The sequence below is a fragment of the Athalia rosae genome, chromosome 7 (genome assembly GCF_917208135.1).
Source record: "Athalia rosae chromosome 7, iyAthRosa1.1, whole genome shotgun sequence".
Lineage (NCBI taxonomy): Eukaryota > Metazoa > Arthropoda > Insecta > Hymenoptera > Athaliidae > Athalia > Athalia rosae.
The window spans coordinates 7,452,983-7,474,807 of NC_064032.1; the positions used below are offsets into that span (position 1 = coordinate 7,452,983).

At 55.7% G+C, this 21,825-nt stretch overlaps 4 non-coding genes across 4 annotated transcripts; all 4 read right to left on the reverse strand.

Annotated features, from left to right (window-relative positions):
* Positions 1-713: 713 nt before the first annotated feature.
* On the reverse strand, positions 714-897 carry LOC125501973. Its single transcript, XR_007279720.1, has one exon. It is a non-coding gene; the product is annotated as a U2 spliceosomal RNA (small nuclear RNA).
* Positions 898-7,628: 6,731 nt separating this feature from the next.
* Positions 7,629-7,812, reverse strand: LOC112694856. Its single transcript, XR_003150223.2, has one exon. It is a non-coding gene; the product is annotated as a U2 spliceosomal RNA (small nuclear RNA).
* A 6,770-nt stretch (positions 7,813-14,582) lies between these two features.
* On the reverse strand, positions 14,583-14,766 carry LOC125501975. Its single transcript, XR_007279722.1, has one exon. It is a non-coding gene; the product is annotated as a U2 spliceosomal RNA (small nuclear RNA).
* A 6,752-nt stretch (positions 14,767-21,518) lies between these two features.
* On the reverse strand, positions 21,519-21,702 carry LOC125501971. Its single transcript, XR_007279718.1, has one exon. It is a non-coding gene; the product is annotated as a U2 spliceosomal RNA (small nuclear RNA).
* Between the last annotated feature and the right edge of the window lie 123 nt (positions 21,703-21,825).

The window sequence follows — 21,825 nt, forward strand, 5'->3', positions numbered from 1 at the left end:
CTCGCAACTCGCGCCACTTGCTTCGGCCGCAGCCCGCGAGGGGGCGCATCGAGTCCGCCGCTCCGGACGGCTGATTTGCACGCAGATGCCTTTCAACCGCCTTCGCGAGCGGACGCGCTGACGGAAGGATCCCGCGACATCAGGTATAATAAATTATCCTTCAGACCGCGGGACTTACGCTCCCCCAGCTCATCGATCCACCGCGCTATGTAGAGCGGCTCCCCCCAATCAACGAATTGATTGGCGAGAGTCGCTCCGGTTCACGCGGCTTCACAAATCCTCAAGGTCACGCGTTCGGGATGGGAAAACGTGGCCATAATTTCAGACCACGCTGCTACGGGGGGGGGTGCATGCTTTTCCTTTGACAGGTGACCACGTGACGCCTCCGAAAGAAGATGGCGACGACACGCTGACGGCACCTGTCGCCGGGGGTGACAGCGCTAGGTGAAGAAAGAAAGATGGCGCTGACTCACCGCTTCATCTCCGCACAGTCTCCTATCCTGTTACCAGTCAGTAAGTCCCTCTGTCAGTAATTGTTGTGGGGGTCTCGTAAGTGTGGCTGGGCGTCGGTATTAAAATTGCTCCTCGGTCCGTTTTCTCGTCAATTTCGTCGTCGGTCGGTAAAAGTCTGATTTTTGGAAGATCGGGTCGTCTCGGCTGGAAAAATATAAAAAAAAGAGAAATAAATAAATGATGTATTGTGTTTAATTAGAGATTATTGGGCCGTACACGGCGGCACTGCAATGCCGAGACAACCCGTGACAGAGCCGGAGCAAGCCCCCGACACTCCGTCGACTTCCAAAAATCAGATTAATATTCTGGCTCCCCAATGGGGAGCGTATCAGATATTAAGCTGATAAGAACAGATAAAAGGCGTTTATTTTTTCCAACAAATGTTCCCCCGGGCGTACACTGCATGCCCGGGGGTATCGGTACAATACTTGTCGCCTTTTTGGCGAGGGCTAATTAGTCTATATAAAAAGATAGTTTCGGGGGCCAGATCCGGTTGGGTACTTTTGCTTTCGAAGCGTCATGTTTCAAATTGTCAAATAATAAAAAACCGGATCTGGACCCTCGCCTAAATTGAATAGTTTTTAAAAATAGTAGTGTAGGGCCGCAATGGCCCTAAGTCGAAAGTTTAAAATAGGTTTAAAAGTAAATAAATAGATAAATAAATAAAAATATAAATAAAAAGATGGATAAATAGACAAATATACACAGAACACGTTAAAATAATGCCGAGGGAGGCTGCTCAGGTGCGTTTGCAGGGGCTTCGTCTCTAGTTTTGTACTGCCGCACACCTGAAACGTGTTCTACGTATATATCGCGGCTCCACTTGATGGTTTCCGACACGATTAATCTTCTCATTAGTCCAGCATATTTTTTCCCTATCCTAAGCATGTTTAAAACCATCTCGTTCTTTGGGTCCCACGAGCCGAGAGCGCCGACGACGATCGCAGAGACCGCCACCCTGTAGCCGTCACCGTGCAGGGCGTCGGCGAGGGGCTTATACTTCTCGATCTTTCTGCCCCTCGCCTCCTCGAATGCTTTGTATGTATTTTCAAATGGCACGGTGACGTCTACGATGACGATACTCTTTGAGGGCTCGTGCCTGACCACAATGTCAGGGCGGAGAGCCCCCAGATCGCCGTCGACCCCCTCGACTCTCTTATTTACCCTTATGGTCCCTGGGAGACGGCAAGCCTTAGCTACTCGTTCGACAACGGCATCATGTCTCAGTTGCCAAGCCGCCGAGTGCGGCTGGCAGTGGCAAAGGACATGAGGAAGGGATTCCAGGCCCCCCCCGCAGCGCCGGCAACGCTTATCACCGTCCCCCCAGCGTCTCGCCCCGTTAAGGGGGAGAACGTCCAGGCGGGCGCGGTGGATGAAGCGCCAATCGGCGAAGCGGGTAAAGTTGCCGCCGCGAAGAAAGTGATTTGACACATTCGTCAGCGACGACACCCGGAATACCTTCCCCTGGTCCGGCTTTCGTTTAAGTTTTAATGTATAATATTCGACCGCTGCCAGCCGCAATCGGCGGATGACCTGGTCACGTGAGTCCGGAGATACCGTTGTCTCCCTTTCGCGCGAGCCCCTCATCGTCACCACCAGCTCTTGTCGGGTTTCTAAAAATTTCCATTTCACGGCGAGCCTGTCCTCGGACCGCCGCGCCGCGTTTCTCGCTCTTGACCAGAGCGAGGCGATGTCCCCCCCGTCTCTGGCGAACTCTCCCTCCAGCGAACCGGAGAGATAGGTCGCCAGATCCGCGGCGGAAGGGTTTCGCCCGATCTTCCTGGCGACAGCCGCCTCCAGGGAAGACCAGGCTAGACCCCGCACCACCTCGTCCTCTACGGTCAGGAGGCGGAAGGCGTGCCCTATCGTTAGTATATCCCCCAGATCGGCGAGCGGGAGAAGCCCACATCCCCCCCGGCTGGGAGGGAGGAAGACAATCTCCGCGCTCGCCCTCTGGGGTAGGTGCATCCATTTTTTTGCTAATCTTTTAATAAGCCTATCCGCCTCCTTGAGCGGTCCCTTCTCAACGTGTGCTCCCCTCAGCAGAAAGCCCAGTCGCGGCAACAAGAATGTCGCGACTGTTTCGGCTTTCTGCCAAGGGGTGAGAAGGGACTCGTCGACGGCCCGGAGATCTCGGACAAGCTCGCCGATCGTCAAAAGCGGTGTTTGTTTAATTTGGAAGCCGGTGGGGACTCCGAGGTGCTGATAAGACTCACCGGCTGCCAGGGCTCTTATCTCCGTTCCTTGTATTCTAAATCGTGTCGGAACCACCTTGCGCGTTCCCCTGCAATCCTGGTGTAAACTGGCGCATTTTGCAGGGTTGAAGTGGAGCCCGATGCCGTTCGCTGCTGATTCCACTCGTCTCAAAAGTTCTTCCATTCCCTCAGCAGCGTCGGCTATGAGAACGAGGTCGTCAGCATAGGCTAATATGTTGTGCCGATGGCCCTGCAGTGTATAACCTGCATCACTGGAAGCGGCCGCCCGAAGGACCGGTTCCTCCGCAAGGTTAAACACTACAGGGCTCATCGGACACCCTTGCTTGACCCCCGCATTCATTATTATAGGGTCGGTGAGGCCATCGGCGGTGCGCACCCGGGTGGAGCAGCCATCATACATGCTCTCCACTATGTTGCGTATGGCGAGTGGGAGCCCGGCCTCCTCCAGAGCACGGTGGATGGATGCGTGGGGGACCGAACCGAACGCGTTGGTCAGGTCCAACCACGCCACCACCACCTGACGGCCCCTCCTGCGAGCGTCGTTCAGGACCTCCTGCAGCACGAAGTTGTGTTCAAAACACCCCTCACATGGCAGGAAGCCCTTCTGAGCCGTGCTAAGACGCTTATTGCGGATCGTCCACTTGAGCAGACGGTCAGCAAGAACAGCGGCAAAGAGTTTCGGCGTCGTGTCACCTAGGGCCAACGGACGCCAGTTCGAGAGATCGTCCCGATCGCCTTTCTTATGTATCAGGACCGTGTTGGACGACTTCCAGATATCCGGGATCGCCTCCAGACGTCTACAGGCGTTGAATAGAGAGGTGAGCAACCGACAGTCTGGGTCAGCCCCTCTCAGATCCCGGTAGGTCAAACCGTCCGGCCCCGGCGCAGTGTTGGACATGCGCCTGAGCCGGAGGTCGACCTCCATCACCGAGAACGGCTGAAGCAGACTGCCGGTGCTACCCTCGTCTGGAGCCCCGTAACGGGGAGGCGGAGGTCGCACTCCCAGGTTCCCCGCCGGACTGTACATTGCCACGAAGTGCTCCATGATCCGTCCCTTCGACACTTGACAGTGCTGGGACGGACCCTGAAGCACCTCCTGGACTGCACGCCGGCGGTTCCCCCTGTAGAGTTTTTGAATTCTAGCGGCCTCCGCCACGCGATCCCGTATATCCGGAAGAGTCCTCTCCGGTCCCTCTTGTTGCGGTAGTTGTTGTTGCCTATTTTGTTGTTGCTGGCGATCGGGGCGATCCCTCGAACCACGCCCGGGTCCAGCTCCACGACCCCTACGCTCTCCACCGCCACTCCCACCTCCCGATCTACCCCCCTCACCGCGCACCCGTTCTGCCCCAAGGCCTTGGAGGAAAGCTGCAGCTTGCGCTGCAGCCTCCTCCAGCTCTTCGATACAAACAACCGCCTCAGCCATACCAATCAGTAACTCCCGCTCGTCCGGCAGCACTTCCGTATTTTGCCGGGTGGCAGGCTGACGGCGGCGGGACTGATCGGCAGGCGTCAGCGGTTGTTGCCTTGGGGTCGGTGAACGGCGAGAGACAGCAGACGATCCGTGACTACTCACAGGTTGGGTCGCCCGCTCCGTGGAGGCAAGACTCCCACCCCCCACAGCTTGTCCGGGCGCGCCCCGTCGATGCCCTCGACCTCCCCTAATTCCCTTCCCTCGCAAGTTGAAAAACCCTCCCCTTGAATTGCTCTTATTTCCCCCGGATGATGATCGACGACCTCGTTCTCCCGTAGAACACGCTTCAGGCGGATCTGAAATTGCGTTGTCTAAGTTAAGCGTGCCGTCAAGAGTTAAAATACTAAATCTATTATTTTCAATTATGCTACTATTATTATTGTCTATACTATTGTTACTCAGGCAGTTGTCATTAAATAAAAATCGGCTCCCTGCAAACCGCCCTGAGCTTCGCCGCGACGTCGTGGGGGACTCTCTACTCGTGTTGTTACTCCTCCGGAGCGCCCGGGCGGTGTCGGGAGACAGTCGAGGCCTCGCTGGTGCTTGAGGAGGTGGCGGCGGCGTCCCCTCGTCTTCCGAGTCCTCGGCCGGCGACGCGGGCCCGCTGGGATGTCGTCTGCGGACCCGCCCGTTAACTTCCTGCCACGGCGTGCTGCTGTTGGTGTTGCTGCTGTTGTTGCGCTGTTGCTGTTGCTGAGGAGGGACCGCCCTGGATGGCCCCGCTACGCCGACGACCGCCGGAGGGGGGAGGACTCGCGCCGCTGGTGGTGATGGTGGTGACGCGGCGCTCCTCTCGTGGCCTCCCCCCTGGACCCTGGAGGTGGTAATGGGTCCCCGTGATGTTGTAGTCGTGACGGTCGTCGTTGTGAGGGTCACAGGCAAAGTTGGGGATCCGAGCAGTCCGCTCGCCGGGGCCCTCAGCTCTTCGCTGATGGTTAACAGGATGGCTGGGCCCCGGCTTTCCCTCGTAGGAGGGCTGTGGGGGCCTCCCGCCATCCCCGGCGGGAGCGACGCTGCTCTTAATGCCGGCCACAGCCCTCTGCGTGCTGCTGCGGCATCCCCGTCGGCCTGCGACGGCCTCGTGGCACCCATCGTGACGGCGGCATAGGATGGTGGGGCCGCCGTCTCTTCTGACCCCGGCACTAGTCCCCTGGTGGTGTTGGTGGGTGTAGTCGTCTTCGGTGCCGGGGTCTCCCTCGCTGAAGTGGAGCCAGGCGTTGGCACCGCTGCCCCTCTGCTGCTTGCTGCCCGGCGGGTGGTCGGCCGGGCATCCACCGGCACGCTGCTGGCGCGTCTGCTTCTCGTCATGGGGCCCTCATAGATGTTGTTTGGGCCCCTCGCCGGTGGATCGGGGTTCCTCTCCGCGGTGCTCGTCGGCCCGGCTGCTGAGGTGGTGATGGTGGGTGCCACCGTAGCGGGTGCTGCTGATGTTGTTGCTGCTGTCTGCGTGGGGGCGGCCCTCCTGGGCCGTGGCAGAAGTTCCTCCGTCGCTGGGGGTGTTGGTTGCGACGGAGTTGTCGCCGGCGTCGTCGTCGGGGTCCTGGTTGTTGGCGCGGAGCTTGAGGTGGTGGTCGCTCCGCGCCTGGCTGCTGCTGTCGATGGTGGTGGTATTGTGGCAGCAGCCCTTCTCCTGGTAGCCGCCGCCCCTGTTGCGCTGGTGGTCGGCTGCTCTCTCCCGACCTCGACTATTCCTCGACCCCGCCCCTGCGTCGCGGCTTCGTCTCTTGTCTCTCTAGAATTAATAAAATTATCGAGCCTCCCTCGGCCCGAAGTATTAGCACCAGCCACACTTGCCCCCGTTCTCCTCGCACCCAGACCTGTCCCCGGGGCGCATGGAGGGTTATTGTTATTATCATGCGCGGCGGCGTGATGTGCCTTCACCGCCTTCAGAGGATACCTCCCATCGCCGGTGAAGCCACACACGCCGCACTGGTGTTCAACTGTGTGCCCCGGGTGATGTTTCTTAGCGTGTTTTAGCAGGTCCGAGTGCGATTTGAACACTCCGCCCGTCCTTCGCCCTTGATTATTTTCAAAGCATTCTGGGCATCTAAATTCTTGCGGGAACGGAAATTTAATTATTATTTGAATTGTCATTTTGTCTGTTGTTTTTTTGTCAGGGACTTACTGAGCTGGTCTAATTACCTAGTCTAAATCAATAAATAAATTAATAAATAAATAAATAAATACCTAACACTAAAGGGTGTAAAAAGCCCTGCAATTATCAATAAATAAAAATGAGGGTGTAAAATGCCCAGTCAGTCGAATACCTAAATCTACGCCTTATATACTAAAGTAAATAGTAAAATAGGGTGTAGAAAGCCCAGTCAACAATATCAATTAATTAAAAAGTGAGGTGTAAAAAAAGCCTACTAAATTATCAGTCAATTAAAACTTACTAACTAAACAATGAAGGTAACGTAACAGGATAATACATAAACGAATAAATAAATAAATAAATAGAATAAGTCGAATAAATATCACAATAAAAACTGTCGAGACTGGCATCGAATCAGCATATGGTGAGCAGCGCATTAGCAGAAGTATGAAATTGAAAATTTGAAAAATAGCGGAGACAGCTGTAGTGGGCATTTAAAGCGGGCATTTAAAAAAGAGAGAGAAGATAGAGAAGAGAGATAGCGATAGCAGGTGTCACCTCTGCCGCCTTCGGGCGACGACAGAGGGGGCGGAGGGCTCGCGGACTGCCGCACCTCGGCTCGCAACTCGCGTCACTTGCTTCGGCCGCAGCCCGCGAGGGGGCGCATCGAGTCCGCCGCTCCGGACGGCTGATTTGCACGCAGATGCTTTTCAACCGCCTTTGCGAGCGGACGCGCTGACGGAAGGATCCCGCGACATCGGGTATAATAAATTATCCTTCAGACCGCGGGACTTACGCTCCCCCAGCTCATCGATCCACCGCGCTATGTAGAGCGGCTCCCCCCAATCAACGAATTGATTGGCGAGAGTCGCTCCGGTTCACGCGGCTTCACAAATCCTCAAGGTCACGCGTTCGGGATGGGAAAACGTGGCCATAATTTCAGACCACGCTGCTACGGGGGGGGGGGTGCATGCTTTTCCTTTGACAGGTGACCACGTGACGCCTCCGAAAGAAGATGTCGACGACACGCTAACGGCACCTGTCGCCGGGGGTGACAGCGCTAGGTGAAGAAAGAAAGATGGCGCTGACTCACCGCTTCATCTCCGCACAGTCTCCTATCCTGTTACCAGTCAGTAAGTCCCTCTGTCAGTAATTGTTGTGGGGGTCTCGTAAGTGTGGCTGGGCGTCGGTAATAAAATCGCTCCTCGGTCCGTAATTTTCTCGTTTTGCGTCGGTCGGTCAAATATCTGATTTTTGGAAGATCGGGTCGCCTCGGCTGCAAAAATATAAAAAAAAGAAAAATAAATAAAAGTGATGTTTGTGTTTAATTAGAGATTATTGGGCCGTACACGGCGGCACTGCAATGCCGAGACAACCCGTGACAGAGCCGGAGCAAGCCCCCGACACTCCGTCGACTTCCAAAAATCAGATTAATATTCTGGCTCCCCAATAGGGAGCGTATCAGATATTAAGCTGATAAGAACAGATAAAAGGCGTTTATTTTCTACAACAAATGTTCCCCCGGGCGTACACTGCATGCCCGGGGGTATCAGTACAATACTTGTCGCCTTTTTGGCGAGGGCTAATTTTCAAATAATTTAGTCATTTCGGGGGCCAGATCCGGTTGGGTAATTTTGCTTTTAAAGCGTCTTGTTTAGAATTGTCAAATAATAAAAAAACCGGATCTGGACCCTCGCCTAGATTGAATAGTTTCTAAAAATAATAGTGTAGGGCCGCAATGGCCCTAGGTCAAAGAATTTAAAATAGGTTTCAAAATAAATAAGTAAATATATAGATAAAAATATAGATAAAAATATAGATAAAAATATAGATAAAAAGATGAATAAAAAGATAAATAAATAAACAAATATACATAAAACACGTTAAAATAATGCCGAGGGAGGCTGCTCAGGTGCGTTTGCAGGGGCTTCGTCTCTAGTTTTGTATTGCCGCACACCTGAAACGTGTTCTACGTATATATCGCGGCTCCACTTGATGGTTTCCGACACGATTAGCCTTCTCATCATCCCCGCGTATTTTTTCCCTATTCTAAGCATGTTTAAAACCATCTCGTTCTTCGGGTCCCACGAGCCGAGAGCGCCGACGACGATCGCAGAGACCGCCACCTTGTAGCCGTCACCGTGCAGGGCGTCGGCGAGGGGCTTATATTTTTCGATCTTCCTGCCCCTCGCCTCTTCAAATGCCGCGTAGGTGTTCTCGAATGGCACGGTGACGTCTACGATGACGATACTCTTTGAGGGCTCGTGCCTGACCACAATGTCAGGGCGGAGAGCCCCCAGATCGCCGTCGACCCCCTCGACTCTCTTGTTAATCCTCATAGTCCCTGGGAGACGGCAAGCCTTAGCTACTCGTTCGACAACGGCATCGTGTCTCAGTTGCCAAGCCGCCGAGTGCGGCTGGCAGTGGCAAAGGACATGAGGAAGGGATTCCAGGCCCCCCCCGCAGCGCCGGCAACGCTTATCACCGTCCCCCCAGCGTCTCGCCCCGTTAAGGGGGAGAACGTCCAGGCGGGCGCGGTGGATGAAGCGCCAATCGGCGAAGCGGGTAAAGTTGCCGCCGCGAAGAAAGTGGTTTGACACATTCGTCAGCGACGACACCCGGAATACCTTCCCCTGGTCCGGTTTTCGTTTTAGTTTTAGTTGATAATATTCGACCGCTGCCAGCCGCAATCGGCGGATGACCTGATCTCTCGAGTCCGGAGATACCGTTGTCTCCCTTTCGCGCGAGCCCCTCATCGTCACCACCAGCTCTTGTCGGGTTTCTAAAAATTTCCATTTCACGGCGAGCTTGTCCTCGGACCGCCGCGCCGCGTTTCTAGCTCTTGACCAGAGCGAGGCGATGTCCCCCCCGTCTCTGGCGAACTCTCCCTCCAGCGAACCGGAGAGATAGGTCGCCAGATCCGCGGCGGAAGGGTTTCGCCCGATCCTCCTGGCGACAGCCGCCTCCAGGGAAGACCAGGCTAGACCCCGCACCACCTCGTCCTCTACGGTCAGGAGGCGGAAGGCGTGCCCTATCGTTAATATATCCCCCAGATCGGCGAGCGGGAGAAGCCCACATCCCCCCCGGCTGGGAGGGAGGAAGACAATCTCCGCGCTCGCCCTCTGGGGTAGGTGCAACCATTTTTTCGCTAATTTTTTAATAAGCCTATCCGCCTCCTTGAGCGGTCCCTTCTCAACGTGTGCTCCCCTCAGCAGAAAGCCCAGTCGCGGCAACAGGAACGTTGCGACTGTTTCGGCTTTCTGCCAAGGGGTGAGAAGGGACTCGTCGACGGCCCGGAGATCTCGGACAAGCTCGTCGATCGTCAATATAGGTGTTTGTTTAATTTGGAAGCCGGTGGGGACTCCGAGGTGCTGATAAGACTCACCGGCTGCCAGGGCTCTTATCTCCGTTCCTTGTATTCTAAATCGTGTCGGAACCACCTTGCGCGTTCCCCTGCAATCCTGGTGTAAACTGGCGCATTTTGCAGGGTTGAAGTGGAGCCCGATGCCGTTCGCTGCTGATTCCACTCGTCTCAAAAGTTCTTCCATTCCCTCAGCAGCGTCGGCTATGAGAACGAGGTCGTCAGCATAGGCTAATATGTTGTGCCGATGGCCCTGCAGTGTGTAACCTGCATCACTGGAAGCGGCCGCCCGAAGGACCGGTTCCTCCGCAAGGTTAAACACTACAGGGCTCATCGGACACCCTTGCTTGACCCCCGCATTCATAATTATAGGGTCGGTGAGGCCATCGACGGTGCGCACCCGGGTGGAGCAGCCATCGTACATGCTCTCCACTATGTTGCGTATGGCGAGTGGGAGCCCAGCCTCCTCCAGAGCACGGTGGATGGATGCGTGGGGGACCGAACCAAACGCGTTGGTCAGGTCCAACCACGCCACCACCACCTGACGGCCCCTCCTGCGAGCGTCGTTCAGGACTTCCTGCAGCACGAAGTTGTGTTCGAAACACCCCTCACATGGCAGGAAGCCCTTCTGAGCCGTACTAAGACGCTTATTGCGGATCGTCCACTTGAGCAGACGGTCAGCAAGAACAGCGGCAAAGAGTTTCGGCGTCGTGTCACCTAGGGCCAACGGACGCCAGTTCGAGAGATCGTCCCGATCGCCTTTCTTATGTATCAGGACCGTGTTGGACGACTTCCAGATATCCGGGATCGCCTCCAGACGTCTACAGGCGTTGAATAGAGAGGTGAGCAACCGACAGTCTGGGTCAGCCCCTCTCAGATCGCGGTAGGTCAAACCGTCCGGCCCCGGCGCAGTGTTGGACATGCGCCTGAGCCGGAGGTCGACCTCCATCACCGAGAACGGCTGAAGCAGACTGCCGGTGCTACCCTCGTCTGGAGCCCCGTAACGGGGAGGCGGAGGTCGCACTCCCAGGTTCCCCGCCGGACTGTACATTGCCACGAAGTGCTCCATGATCCGCCCCTTCGACACTTGACAGTGCTGGGACGGACCCTGAAGCACCTCCTGGACTGCACGCCGGCGGTTCCCCCTGTAGAGTTTTTGAATTCTAGCGGCCTCCGCCACGCGATCCCGTATATCCGGAAGAGTCCTCTCCGGTCCCTCTTGTTGTTGCTGTTGTTGTTGCTGATTTTGTTGTTGCTGGCGATCGGGGCGATCCCTCGAACCACGCCCGGGTCCAGCTCCACGACCCCTACGCTCTCCACCGCCACTCCCACCTCCCGATCTACCCCCCTCACCGCGCACCCGTTCCGCCCCAAGGCCTTGGAGGAAAGCTGCAGCTTGCGCCGCAGCCTCCTCCAGCTCTTCGATACAAACAACCGCCTCCGCCATACCAATCAGTAACTCCCGCTCGTCCGGCAGCACTTCCGTAGTTTGCCGGGTGGCAGGCTGCCGGCGGCGGGACTGATCGGCAGGCGTCAGCGGTTGTCGCCTTGGGGTCGGTGAACGGCGAGAGACAGCAGACGATCCGTGACTACTCACAGGTTGGGTCGCCCGCTCCGTGGAGGCAAGACTCCCACCCCCCACAGCTTGTCCGGGTGCGCCCCGTCGATGCCCTCGACCTCCCCTAATTCCCTTCCCTCGCAAGTTGAAAAACCCTCCCCTTGAATTACTCTTATTTCCCCCGGATGATGATCGACGACCTCGTTCTCCCGTAGAGCACGCTTCAGGCGGATCTGAAATTGCATTGTCTAAGTTAAGCGTGCCGTCAAGAGTTAAAATACTAAATCTATTGTTATTTTCAATCAAGCTACTATTATTATTATCGTTTATACTATCGTTACTCAGGCAGTTGTCATTAAATAAAAATCGGCTCCCTGCAAACCGCCCTGAGCTTCGCCGCGACGTCGTGGGGGACTCCCTACTCGTGTTATTACTCCTCCGGAGTGCCCGGGCGGTGTCGGGAGACAGTCGAGGCCTCGCTGGTGCTTGAGGAGGTGGCGGCGGCGTCCCCTCGTCTTCCGAGTCCTCGGCCGGCGACGCGGGCCCGCTGGGATGTCGTCTGCGGACCCGCCCGTTAACTTCCTGCCACGGCGTGCTGCTGTTGGTGTTGCTGCTGTTGTTGCGCTGTTGCTGTTGTTGAGGAGGGACCGCCCTGGATGGCCCCGCTACGCCGACGACCGCCGGAGGGGGGAGGACTCGCGCCGCTGGTGGTGATGGTGGTGGTGGTGATGCGGCGCTCCTCTCGTTGCCTCCCCCCTGGACCCTGGAGGTGGTGATGGGTCCCTTCGATGTCGTTGTCGTGACGGTCGTCGTTGTGAGGGTCACAGGCAAAGTTGGGGATCCGAGCAGTCCGCTCGCCGGGGCCCTCAGCTCTTCGCTGATGGTCAACAGGATGGCTGGGCCCCGGCTTTCCCTCGTAGGAGGGCTGTGGGGGCCTCCCGCCATCCCCGGCGGGAGCGACGTCGCTCTTAATGCCGGCCACAGCCCTCTGCGTGCTGCTGCGGCATCCCCGTCGGCCTGCGACGGCCTCGTGGCACCCATCGTGACGGCGGCATAGGATGGTGGGGCCGCCGTCTCTTCTGACCCCGGCACTAGTCCCCTGGTGGTGTTGGTGGGTGTTGTCGTCTTCGGTGCCGGGGTCTCCCTCGCTGAAGTGGAGCCAGGCGTTGGCACCGCTGTCCCTCTGCTAATCGCTGCCCGGCGGGTGGTCGGCCGGGCATCCACCGGCACGCTGCTGGCGCGTCTGCTTCTCGTCATGGGGCCCTCATAGATGTTGTTTGGGCCCCTCGCCGGTGGATCGGGGTTCCTCTCCGCGGTGCTCGTCGGCCCGGCTGCTGAGGTGGTGATGGTGGGTGCCACCGTAGCGGGTGCTGCTGATGTCGTTGCTGCTGCCTGTGTAGGGGCGGCCCTCCTGGGCCGTGGCAGAAGTTCCTCCGTCGCTGGGGGTGTTGGTTGCGACGGAGTTGTCGCCGGCGTCGTCGTCGGGGTCCTGATTGTTGGCGCGGAGCTTGAGGTGGTGGTCGCTCCGCGCCTGGCTGCTGCTGTCGATGACGGTGGTAATGTAGCAGCAGCCCTTCTCCTGGTAACCGCCGCCCCTGATGCGCTGGTGGTCGGCTGCTCTCTCTGGGCCTCGACTGTTCCTCGACCCCGTCCCTGCGTCGCGGCTTCGTTACTCGTAGTTCTAGAATTAATAAAATTATCGAGCCTCCCTCGGCCCGAAGTATTAGATCCAGCCACACTAGCCCCCGTTGTTCTCCTCGCACCCAGACCTGTTCCCGGGGCGCATGGAGGATTATTATTATTTTCATGCACGGCGGCGTGATGTGCCTTCACCGCCTTCAGAGGATATCTCCCATCGCCGGTGAAGCCACACACGCCGCACTGGTGTTCAACAGTATGCCCCGGGTGATGTTTCTTCGCATGTTTTAATAGGTCCGAGTGCGATTTGAATACACCGCCCGTCCTTCTACCTTGATTATTTGCGTAACACTCCGGGCACCTAAATTCTTGTGGAAACGGGAATTGAATTATAATTTGAATAGTCATTTTGTCTGTTATTTTTGTCAGGGACTTACTGAACTGGTCTAATTACCTAGTCTAAATGAATAAATAAGATAATAAATAAATAAATAAGTACCTAACACTAAAGGGTGTAAAAGGCCCTGTAATTATCAATAAATAAAAATAAGGGTGTAAAATGCCCAGTCAGTCAATTACCTAAGTCTACGCCTTATATACTAAAGTAAATAGTAAAATAGGGTGTAGAAAGCCCAGTCAACAATATCAATTAATTAAAAAGTGAGGTGTAAAAAGCCTACTAAATTATCAGTCAATTAAAACTTACTAACTAAACAATGAAGGTACGTAACAGGATTTTGAATAAACGAATAAATAAATAAATAAATAGTACTAGTCAAATAAATATCACAATGAAAACTGTCGAGACTGGCATCGAATCAGCATATGGTGAGCAGCGCATTAGTAGAAGTATGAAAATGAAAATTTGAAAAATAGCGGAGACAGATGTAGTGGGCATTTAAAGCGGGCATTTAAAAAAGAGAGAGAAGATAGAGAAGAGAGACAGCGATAGCAGGTGTCACCTCTGCCGCCTTCGGGCGACGACAGAGGGGGCGGAGGGCTCGCGGACTGCCGCACCTCGGCTCGCAACTCGCGCCACTTGCTTCGGCCGCAGCCCGCGAGGGGGCGCATCGAGTCCGCCGCTCCGGACGGCTGATTTGCACGCAGATGCTTTTCAACCGCCTTCGCGAGCGGACGCGCTGACGGAAGGATCCCGCGACATCAGGTATAATAAATTATCCTTCAGACCGCGGGACTTACGCTCCCCCAGCTCATCGATCCACCGCGCTATGTAGAGCGGCTCCCCCCAATCAACGAATTGATTGGCGAGAGTCGCTCCGGTTCACGCGGCTTCACAAATCCTCAAGGTCACGCGTTCGGGATGGGAAAACGTGGCCATATTTCAGACCACGCTGCTACGGGGGGGGTGCATGCTTTTCCTTTGACAGGTGACCACGTGACGTCTCCGAAAGAAGATGGCGACGACACGCTGACGGGCACCTGTCGCCGGGGGTGACAGCGCTAGGTGAAGAAAGAAAGATGGCGCTGACTCACCGCTTCATCTCCGCACAGTCTCCTATCCTGTTACCAGTCAGTAAGTCCCTCTGTCAGTAATTGTTGTGGGGGTCTCGTAAGTGTGGCTGGGCGTCGGTAATAAAATCGCTCCTCGGTCCGTAATTTCTCGTTTTGCGTCGGTCGGTAAAAGTCTGATTTTTGGAAGATCGGGTCGTCTCGGCTGGAAAAATATAAAATAAAGAAAAATAAATACATGTCGTATTGTGTTTAATTCAGATTATTGGGCCGTACACGGCGGCACTGCAATGCCGAGACAACCCGTGACAGAGCCGGAGCAAGCCCCCGACACTCCGTCGACTTCCAAAAATCAGATTAATATTCTGGCTCCCCAATGGGGAGCGTATCAGATATTAAGCTGATAAGAACAGATAAAAGGCGTTTATTTTTTCCAACAAATGTTCCCCCGGGCGTACACTGCATGCCCGGGGGTATCAGTACAATACATGTCGCCTTTTTGGCGAGGGCTAATTAGTCTATATAAAAAGATAGTTTCGGGGGCCAGATCCGGTTGGGTAATTTTGCTTTTGAAGCGTCTTGTTTAGAATTATCAAATAATAAAAAACCGGATCTGGACCCTCGCCTAGATTGAATATTTTCTAAAATAATAGTGTAGGGCCGCAATGGCCCTAGGTCAAAGAATTTAAAATAAGTTTCAAAATAAATAAGTAAATATATAGATAAAAATATAGATAAAAATATAGATAAAAAGATGAATAAATAAACAAATATACACAGAACACGTTAAAATAATGCCGAGGGAGGCTGCTCAGGTGCGTTTGCAGGGGCTTCGTCTCTAGTTTTGTATTGCCGCACACCTGAAACGTGTTCTACGTATATATCGCGGCTCCACTTGATGGTTTCCGACACGATTAGCCTTCTCATCATCCCCGCGTATTTTTTCCCTATCCTCAACATATTTATCACTTGCTCGTTCTTTGGGTCCCACGAGCCGAGAGCGCCGACGACGATCGCAGAGACCGCCACCTTGTAGCCGTCACCGTGCAGGGCGTCGGCGAGGGGCTTATATTTTTCAATTTTCCTGCCCCTCGCCTCTTCGAATGCCTTATAGGTGTTTTCAAATGGCACGGTGACGTCTACGATGACGATACTCTTTGAGGGCTCGTGCCTGACCACAATGTCAGGGCGGAGAGCCCCCAGATCGCCGTCGACCCCCTCGACTCTCTTGTTAATCCTTATGGTCCCTGGGAGACGGCAAGCCTTAGCTACTCGTTCGACAACGGCATCGTGTCTCAGTTGCCAAGCCGCCGAGTGCGGCTGGCAGTGGCAAAGGACATGAGGAAGGGATTCCAGGCCCCCCCCGCAGCGCCGGCAACGCTTATCACCGTCCCCCCAGCGTCTCGCCCCGTTAAGGGGGAGAACGTCCAGGCGGGCGCGGTGGATGAAGCGCCAATCAGCAAAGCGGGTAAAGTTGCCGCCGCGAAGAAAGTGATTTGACACATTCGTCAGCGACGACACCCGGAATACCTTCCCCTGGTCCGGTTTACGTTTAAGTTTTAGTGTATAATATTCGACCGCTGCCAGCCGCAATCGGCGGATGACCTGATCTCTCGAGTCCGGAGATACCGTTGTCTCCCTTTCGCGCGAGCCCCTCATCGTCACCACCAGCTCTTGTCGAGTGTCTAAAAATTTCCATTTCACGGCGAGCTTGTCCTCGGACCGCCGCGCCGCGTTTCTCGCTCTTGACCAGAGCGAGGCGATGTCCCCCCCGTCTCTGGCGAACTCTCCCTCCAGCGAACCGGAGAGATAGGTCGCCAGATCCGCGGCGGAAGGGTTTCGCCCGATCCTCCTGGCGACCGCCGCCTCCAGGGAAGACCAGGCTAGACCCCGCACCACCTCGTCCTCTACGGTCAGGAGGCGGAAGGCGTGCCCTATTGTTAGTATATCCCCCAGATCGGCGAGCGGGAGAAGCCCACATCCCCCCCGGCTGGGAGGGAGGAAGACAATCTCCGCGCTCGCCCTCTGGGGTAGGTGCATCCATTTCTTTGCTAATTTCTTAATAAGCCTATCCGCCTCCTTGAGCGGTCCCTTCTCAACGTGTGCTCCCCTCAGCAGAAAGCCCAGTCGCGGCAGCAGGAACGTTGCGACTGTTTCGGCTTTCTGCCAAGGGGTGAGAAGGGACTCGTCGACGGCCCGGAGATCTCGGACAAGCTCGCCGATCGTCAATATCGGTGTTTGTTTTACTTGGAAGCCGGTGGGGACTCCGAGGTGCTGATAAGACTCACCGGCTGCCAGGGCTCTTATTTCTGTATTCTGTATTCTAAATCGTGTCGGAACCACCTTGCGCGTTCCCCTGCAATCCTGGTGTAGTGTCGCGCATTTTGCAGGGTTGAAGTGGAGCCCGATGCCGTTCGCTGCTGATTCCACTCGTCTCAAAAGTTCTTCCATTCCCTCAGCAGCGTCGGCTATGAGAACGAGGTCGTCAGCATAGGCTAATATATTGTGCCGATGGCCCTGCAGTGTATAACCCGCATCACTGGAAGCGGCCGCCCGAAGGACCGGTTCCTCCGCAAGGTTAAACACTACAGGGCTCATCGGACACCCTTGCTTGACCCCCGCATTCATAATTATAGGTTCGGTGAGGCCATCGACGGTGCGCACCCGGGTGGAGCAGCCATCGTACATGCTCTCCACTATGTTGCGTATGGCGAGTGGGAGCCCGGCCTCCTCCAGAGCACGGTGGATGGATGCGTGGGGGACCGAACCAAACGCGTTGGTCAGGTCCAACCACGCCACCACCACCTGACGGCCCCTCCTGCGAGCGTCGTTCAGGACCTCCTGCAGCACGAAGTTGTGTTCAAAACACCCCTCACATGGCAGGAAGCCCTTCTGAGCCGTGCTAAGACGCTTATTGCGGATCGTCCACTTGAGCAGACGGTCAGCAAGAACAGCGGCAAAGAGTTTCGGAGTCGTGTCACCTAGGGCCAACGGACGCCAGTTCGAGAGATCGTCCCGATCGCCTTTCTTATGAATCAGGACCGTGTTGGACGACTTCCAGATATCCGGGATCGCCTCCAGACGTCTACAGGCGTTGAATAGAGAGGTGAGCAACCGACAGTCTGGGTCAGCCCCTCTCAGATCGCGGTAGGTCAAACCGTCCGGCCCCGGCGCAGTGTTGGACATGCGCCTGAGCCGGAGGTCGACCTCCATCACCGAGAACGGCTGAAGCAGACTGCCGGTGCTACCTTCGTCTGGAGCCCCGTAACGGGGAGGCGGAGGTCGCACTCCCAGGTTCCCCGCCGGACTGTACATTGCCACGAAGTGCTCCATGATCCGTCCCTTCGACACTTGACAGTGCTGGGACGGACCCTGAAGCACCTCCTGGACTGCACGCCGGCGGTTCCCCCTGTAGAGTTTTTGCAGTCTTGCGGCCTCCGCCACGCGATCCCGTATATCCGGAAGAGTCCTCTCCGGTCCCTCTTGTTGCGGTAGTTGTTGTTGCCTTTGATGTTGTTGCTGGCGATCGGGGCGATCCCTCGAACCACGCCCGGGTCCAGCTCCACGACCCCTACGCTCTCCACCGCCACTCCCACCTCCCGATCTACCCCCCTCACCGCGCACCCGTTCTGCCCCAAGGCCTTGGAGGAAAGCTGCAGCTTGCGCTGCAGCCTCCTCCAGCTCTTCGATACAAACAACCGCCTCCGCCATACCAATCAGTAACTCCCGCTCGTCCGGCAGCACTTCCGTAGTTTGCCGGGTGGCAGGCTGCCGGCGGCGGGACCGATCGGCAGGCGTCAGCGGTTGTTGCCTTGGGGTCGGTGAACGGCGAGAGACAGCAGACGATCCGTGACTACTCACAGGTTGGGTCGCCCGCTCCGTGGAGGCAAGACTCCCACCCCCCACAGCTTGTCCGGGTGCGCCCCGTCGATGCCCTCGACCTCCCCTAGTTCCCTTCCCTCGCAAGTTAAAAAACCCTCCCCTTGAATTGCTCTTATTTCCCCCGGATGATGATCGACGACCTCGTTCTCCCGTAGAACACGCTTCAGGCGGATCTGAAATTGCATTGTCCGAATTTAGCGTGCCGTCTAGAGTTAAAATACTAAATCTATTATTATTTTCAGTTAAACTACTATTACTATTATTACTATCGATACTATTATTACTCAGGCAGTTGTCATTAAATAAAAATCGGCTCCCTGCAAACCGCCCTGAGCTTCGCCGCGACGTCGTGGGAGATTCTCTGCTAATGTTGTTACTTCTCCGGAGCGCCCGGGCGGTGTCGGGAGACAGTCGAGGCCTCGCTGGTGCTTGAGGAGGCGGCGGCGGCGTCCCCTCGTCTTCCGAGTCCTCGGCCGGCGACGCGGGCCCGCTGGGATGTCGTCTGCGGACCCGCCCGTTAACTTCCTGCCACGGCGTGCTGCTGTTGGTGTTGCTGCTGCTGTTCTGCTGTTGTTGTTGCTGAGGAGGGGCCGCCCTGGATGGCCCCGCTACGCCGACGACCGCCGGAGGGGGGAGGACTCGCGCCGCTGGTGGTGATGGTGGTGGTGACGCGGCGCTCCTCTCGTGGCCTCCCCCCTGGACCCTGGAGGTGGTAATGGGTCCCCGTGATGTTGTAGTCGTGACGGTCGTCGTTGTGAGGGTCACAGGCAAAGTTGGGGATCCGAGCAGTCCGCTCGCCGGGGCCCTCAGCTCTTCGCTGATGGTTAACAGGATGGCTGGGCCCCGGCTTTCCCTCGTAGGAGGGCTGTGGGGGCCTCCCGCCATCCCCGGCGGGAGCGACGTAGCTCTTAATGCCGGCCACAGCCCTCTGCGTGCTGCTGCGGCATCCCCGTCGGCCTGCGACGGCCTCGTGGCACCCATCGTGACGGCGGCGTAGGATGGTGGGGCCGCCGTCTCTTCTGACCCCGGCACTAGTCCCCTGGTGGTGTTGGTGGGTGTTGTCGTCTTCGGTGCCGGGGTCTCCCTCGCTGAAGTGGAGCCAGGCGTTGGCACCGCTGTCCCTCTGCTGCTCGCTGCCCGGCGGGTGGTCGGCCGGGCATCCACCGGCACGCTGCTGGCGCGTCTGCTCCTCGTCATGGGGCCCTCGTAGATGTTATTTGGGCCCCTCGCCGGTGGATCGGGGTTCCTCTCCGCGGTGCTCGTCGGCCCGGCTGCTGAGGTGGTGATGGTGGGTGCCACCGTAGCGGGTGCTGCTGATGTTGTTGCTGCTGCCTGTGTAGGGGCGGCCCTCCTGGGCCGTGGCAGAAGTTCCTCCGTCGCTGGGGGTGTTGGTTGCGACGGAGTTGTCGCCGGCGTCGTCGTCGGGGTCCTGGTTGTTGGCGCGGAGCTTGAGGTGGTGGTCGCTCCGCGCCTGGCTGCTGCTGTCGATGACGGTGGTATTGTGGCAGCAGCCCTTCTCCTGGTAGCCGCCGCCCCTGTTGCGCTGGTGGTCGGCTGCTCTCTCTGGGCCTCGACTGTTCCTCGACCCCGTCCCTGCGTCGCGGCTTCGTTATTTGTGTTTCTAGAATTAATAAAATTATCGAGCCTCCCTCGGCCCGAAGTATTAGCACCAGCCACACTTGCCCCCGTTCTCCTCGCACCCAGACCTGTTCCCGGGGCGCATGGAGGGTTATTATTATTTTCATGCGCGGCGGCGTGATGTGCCTTCACCGCCTTCAGAGGATACCTCCCGTCGCCGGTGAAGCCACACACGCCGCACTGGTGTTCGACTGTGTGCCCCGGGTGATGTTTCTTCGCGTGTTTTAATAGGTCCGAGTGCGATTTGAACACTCCGCCCGTCCTTCTACCTTGATTATTCTCAAAACATTCTGGGCACCTGAATTCCTGCGGGAATGGGAATTTAATTATTATTTGAATAGTCATTGTGTCTTGGTTGTTTTTTGTCAGGGACTTACTGAACTGGTCTAATTACCTAGTCTAAATTAATAAATAAAATAATAAATAAATAAATAAATACCTAACACTAAAGGGTGTAAAAAGCCCTGCAATTATCAATAAATAAAAATAAGGGTGTAAAATGCCCAGTCAGTCAAATACCTAAATCTACGCCTTATATAGTAAAATAGGGTGTAGAAAGCCCAGTCAACAATATCAATTAATTAAATAGAAAGAAAAAAGTGAGGTGTAAAAAGCCTACTAAATTATCAGTCAATTAAAACTTACTAACTAAACAATGAAGGTACGTAACAGGATTTTGAATAAACGAATAAATAAATAAATAAATAGAATCAGTTAAATAAATATCACAATAGAAACTGTCGAGACTGGCATCGAATCAGCATGTGGTGAGCAGCGCATTAGCAGAAGTAAGAAAATGAAAATTTGAAAAATAGCGGAGACAGATGTAGTGGGCATTTAAAGCGGGCATTTAAAAAAGAGAGAGAAGATAGAGAAGAGAGACAGCGATAGCAGGTGTCACCTCTGTCGCCTTCAGGCGCCGACAGAGGGGGCGGAGGGCTCGCGGACTGCCGCACCTCGGCTCGCAACTCGCGCCACTTGCTTCGGCCGCAGCCCGCGAGGGGGCGCATCGAGTCCGCCGCTCCGGACGGCTGATTTGCACGCAGATGCTTTTCAACCGCCTTCGCGAACGGACGCGCTGACGGAAGGATCCCGCGACATCAGGTATAATAAATTATCCTTCAGACCGCGGGACTTACGCTCCCCCAGCTCATCGATCCACCGCGCTATGTAGAGCGGCTCCCCCCAATCAACGAATTGATTGGCGAGAGTCGCTCCGGTTCACGCGGCTTCACAAATCCTCAAGGTCACGCGTTCGGGATGGGAAAACGTGGCCATATTTCAGACCACGCTGCTACGGGGGGGGGTGCATGCTTTTCCTTTGACAGGTGACCACGTGACGCCTCCGAAAGAAGATGGCGACGACACGCTAACGGGCACCTGTCGCCGGGGGTGACAGCGCTAGGTGAAGAAAGAAAGATGGCGCTGACTCACCGCTTCATCTCCGCACAGTCTCCTATCCTGTTACCAGTCAGTAAGTCCCTCTGTCAGTAATTGTTGTGGGGGTCTCGTAAGTGTGGCTGGGCGTCGGTAATAAAATCGCTCCTCGGTCCGTAATTTTCTCGTTTTGCGTCGTCGGTCGGTAAAATGTCTAATTTTTGGAAGTTTCGGGTCGCCTCGGCTGCAAAAATATAAAAAAAAGAAAAATAAATAAATGTTGTATTGTGTTTAATTCAGATTATTGGGCCGTACACGGCGGCACTGCAATGCCGAGACAACCCGTGACAGAGCCGGAGCAAGCCCCCGACACTCCGTCGACTTCCAAAAATCAGATTAATATTCTGGCTCCCCAATGGGGAGCGTATCAGATATTAAGCTGATAAGAACAGATAAAAGGCGTTTATTTTCTACAACAAATGTTCCCCCGGGCGTACACTGCATGCCCGGGGGTATCAGTACAATACATGTCGCCTTTTTGGCGAGGGCTAATTAGTCTATATAAAAAGATAGTTTCGGGGGCCAGATCCGGTTGGGTAATTTTGC